This window comes from Benincasa hispida, chromosome 2, assembly GCF_027475165.1.
Source record: "Benincasa hispida cultivar pf3 chromosome 2, pf3_genome.v1.1, whole genome shotgun sequence".
Classification (NCBI taxonomy): Eukaryota; Viridiplantae; Streptophyta; class Magnoliopsida; order Cucurbitales; family Cucurbitaceae; genus Benincasa; species Benincasa hispida.
In genome coordinates this window covers 16,751,961-16,756,673 of record NC_143479.1, presented here as the reverse complement: position 1 = coordinate 16,756,673, position 4,713 = coordinate 16,751,961, and positions in this window count along the sequence as shown.

The window sequence follows — 4,713 nt, the reverse complement described above, 5'->3', positions numbered from 1 at the left end:
TCACATGAGGGATCATAAGCCACGAAGTAAGCTCATTTTACGTGAGATCTCAAGTGAGACTGAGACTGCTAAGGGTTCAACAAGAGTTGCTGAAGAGGCCGACAGATCAACAAGAGTTGTTGAGATCGGGACGTTTAGTCAACCAGTTCAAGAGTTGAGACTGCTCGATGTAGTGGGAGGGTTATAAACCCACCGGATCGCTACATGGGTTTGACTGAAGCCCAAAACGTCATTATGAATGATGGGGTTGAGGATCCATTGTCTTTTAAGAAAGCAATGGAGGATGTTGAGAAAGATGAATGGGTTAAGGCCATGAACTAGAAAATGGAGTTTATGTACTTCAATAACGTCTGGGAGCTTGTTGATCCACCTGATAAGGTAAGACCTATTGGGTGTAAATGGATCTATAAGCGAAAAAGAGGTGTAGATGGAAAGGTGCAAACCTTTAAGGCTAGGCTAGTGACAAAGGGTTATACCCAGGTTAAGGGAGTTGACTATAAGGAAACTTTCTCACCTGTTGTCATGCTTAAGCCTATCTAAATTCTTCTGTCCATAGCCATATTTTATGATTATGAAATATGGAAAATGGACGTCAAGACTGCCTTTCTGGATGGTAATCTTGAGAAGACTATCTATATGACTCAACCAGAGGGGTTCATAGTTTCAAATCAAGAGCAAAGAGTTTGCAAGCTTAATAGGTCCATTTATGGGCTGAAAGAAGCACCTCGATCTTGGAACATCAGATTTGACACTGCTATCAAGTCGTTTGGCGTTGACCAGAACGTTGATGAGCCTTGTGTTTACAAGAAGATCATCAACAACTTAATAGCTTTCTTGGTACTGCATGTGGATGATTTCCTACTAATTGGGAATGACGTAGGATATCTGACTAACATTAAGAGTTGGCTAACTGCCCAGTTCCAAATGAAAGATTTGGGTGAGGCACAATATGTTCTCGGGATCAGGATCATTCGGGATCACAAGAACAAACGGTTAGCCCTGTCTCAGACATCGTACATTGATCAAATATTATTCAGGTACAGGATGAAGGATTCCAAGAGGGGTTTGATACCTTTCAGGCATGGAATCGTTCTGTCTAAGGATCAATGTCCTAAGATACCTCAAGAGGTTGAGGAGATGAGATGGATTCCCTATGCTTCTGCTGTAGGAAGCTTGATGTATGCAATATTGTGTACTAGACCCAACATTTGCTATGCAATAGGGATTGTCAGTCGGTATCAGTCCAATCCAAGATTTGATCACTGGACTGTGGTCAAAACGATCCTCAAGTATCTTTGGAGAATGAGGGACTACATGCTTGTGTATGGAGATAAGGATCTGATTCTTATAGGATACACAGACTCTGACTTTCAGACCGATCGAGATTCTCGCAAATCGACATCGGGGTCAGTATTTACTCTGAATGGAGGGGCTGTAGTTTGGCGAAACATCAAACAAGGATGCATCCCGGACTCCACTATGGAAGCCAAATACGTAGCGGCTTGTGAAGCTAAGGAGGTTGTTTGGCTGAGAAAGTTCCTTGCAGATTTAGAACTTGTTCCAAATATGGATTTGCCTATCACTCTTTATTGTGATAACAGCGGGGCTATGGCAAATTCGAAGGAGCCTCGGAGTCATCGTCGAGGTAAGCACATAGAACGGAAAAATCACTTGATCAGGGAGATTATGTATCACAGTGATGTGATAGTTGAGAAAATCGCATCAGAGCACAACGTTGCTGATCCCTTTACAAAGGCCCTCATGGTTAAAGTGTTCAAGGGTCACATGGAGAGTCTGGGTCTACGGGACATGCAGCGTCTTGTCTAGAGCAAGTGGGAGATGATATTGGGGTATGCCCTAGTTTATTGTATATTGTACATTTTTATATTGTATTGTACATTAGTCTCTCGAGTCATTAGGACAAGTGAGAGATTGTTGGAATTGATGTCCTAATTCTCCTAGAGTCTCGTTGTTTTGTAAAGATGCACATTGTTAAATGAATAAAACAAGTGTTATTTAATTCTGACATTTACTCATATCCAATAAACAAAGCTCCTTGGTTATCTTATGTGAACTTAAGCATGTATATGTGATATACAAATGGATCATGCCTTAAGTGATAACCTAAATCGGTCTGTAGTATAAGGATTAAGGTGGGATACCTGATCCTGGTGACACTACGGATACGACCCGTTTTATAGAGGTTTGCAAGTATTGTAAACTACTACAGATGGTAGATCCTAACCATTCATGTGGAGATGTGGAGCGGAGGTGTCCTATACAAAGATTGTGTATAAGACTTGGACCATGAGATGACTAGACTCTGTATATAACGTCGTTGATACTATAGACTTGCATCTCACCTAAACGACCATAGGTGACACGACCTCAATCCTGAGTGTTTTGTGAACTCCTGCCTTTGAGGGCGGTCCTTTGATTAGTATGGGTGAGAGTGGCCAGATTGCCAACTCAACATGCCTACCTTTTTGGGGACTTGTTTGATCTGGGAGCTGGAAACTTAATCCACAATATGAAATTCACTCCTTTCTCGAAGCAGGGATAAGTTGAGAGATTGCTCCCTTAAGGGCTGATTCTGGGGCTTGAACATAGTGACTACAACTTCTCTTTGGAAGAGAAGACTCAGTCATAGTAGGACTATGATTTATGTTCATTAGAGGGATAAGTAGTTCTTAAGGAGACAGATGTAACTATAGGGGCATAACGGTTATTGGCCCAGCCGTACTTACGAACGATCTGTGAAGGGTTGTCTTACTACTGATTAGTTAAGATGGACACATAATATATCTGTAGTGAGGAGAGTTCAGCTGTCGGTCTTTAGTGGAGTACCTGGAAGTTAACGGATGGTGGATCCCGTGACTAAAGAGTTTAGTCAATTATTCACGTACCATTGGAGCTTCGAATCTATAGGACCATGAGGTCCCCTTGGTAGCTTGGATTCATGTTGAAGGATCACGTGCTTGGTGTTGATTTGAAATGTTGAAATTGACAAGAGGTATTTTGATTATATGTGATATAATCGGTATGATGTATGAGATACATCTAGTGAAGGATTGATGTAAATGAGATTTATATTAAGTACCATGGAATAGAAAAAGAATTATGGTTTATATGTTTCATGAGATGAAATATTAAAACTATAGGTTATAAATATAGTATGATAAGTTGGTTATCATTTATATTTATAATAATATTAATTATTAGATAATTAATACTTTTTCTTTTAAATAACCAAATGTAGTGGGTGGTTATTGATCATGGTAACCGTGAGTTTAAAAGAAAATCGGTTTCCTATTTTGGAAAAGAGATTTTTACAAAAGATTGAAAAAGAATTTGAGTTTTCTCTCTGGCGAAAAGAATCTCATGATCATCAAGTAAATACAGATTTACTAAATGATGGTTGGGCTAGGTAAACGATCGTGCAGATGCTAGCTAAACTATTGTGCAGTGTTTACTAAACGATCGTGTAGCTTTGCTAGACGATCGCTGGCCCAAGGTAAACGATCGTGTAGAATCGACCGAGCTAGACGATAGAGCTAAACGATCACATAGCTTTTACTAGACGATCGCATAGTTTTATCTAAACGCTATATGATAGATCTCCGACTTTTCCCACTTCCAGTCGTGTATGCAATCGTTCTTTCCTCTCTTCGTTTGCCTCACACCAAGTCCGATCAGAGCCCCCCTCTAGATTCTCACATCGAGAATACCAAGGTCGCTTTGTTTGTGGTGTCAGACTCAACTCGACACCATCGAGGTTTTTCGGAGGCCGTTCATGGTGCTACAGAGGCCGTTCACTGTTGCGGAGGAGTTCGTGACCGAGGAGATCGTTGAGGACAAGCGCGAAGTGTTTGTGTTATGTTTTGCAGTGTTGTAGTCGTGTAGATCGAGCGCTCGTGGTTGCTATGATCGATCAGAGTGCACATCGGAGCGTGGAGACACTTCTGCTGTTGTTAGTACAGTTTTCCCTCTATACATTTTATTGTTTCATGCTGTAATTTCTCTGTACATTGTATAACCGCTTGTATTGATGTTGACTGTAAATGATTTGTTGATTCATGATTGTAATTTGGAATATTCTTGCTTCCGCTTCTCACAAAAATTGCATTTTCGATTTCCTTCAGTGTTCGCGTTGATCGTGCTGCTGTAGTTGACGTTCCCGCCGGGTGTTGGTAGATCTGTTGGTGGGATCCACTGCGTTGGGGTTCTAAAGTTCGAAGTTAGTCTTCAACTGGTATGGAACCCTTTCCCTATTAATTTTCTTATTCTGAGCATGCTGATAATTAGAATTATTTGCATAACTATATGTGTTGAATGTATATAATTTGTATTTCGGTCACGGTGAGATCGAAGCGATCTGAACACATTCATGGAACTCTCGGTATGAGATCCTTCAAGAGGGAGGGGTTGTGGTGGGTCAGGAATGTTGGAAATGGTTAAGTGTGGTGAAGAGGAGTGATTTAAGGTGGCAGGGGTGAGTGTTGGTGAAGGAGAAGGAAGAAGGGAATTTAGTGAGTTGGTGGAAGGATCAGGTGGCTGAAGGGTAGGGACAGTAGGTTGGCTAGTTAGTGTAGGTTGGGAGGAGGGAGAAGGGATGGAAGAAGATAGATGATAGGGATCATGGTGATGAACAGTATTGCTTTGAGGACTGGCAATAGACCGATTTAGTGAGGAAGGGCAGGGAGGAGTGATGGG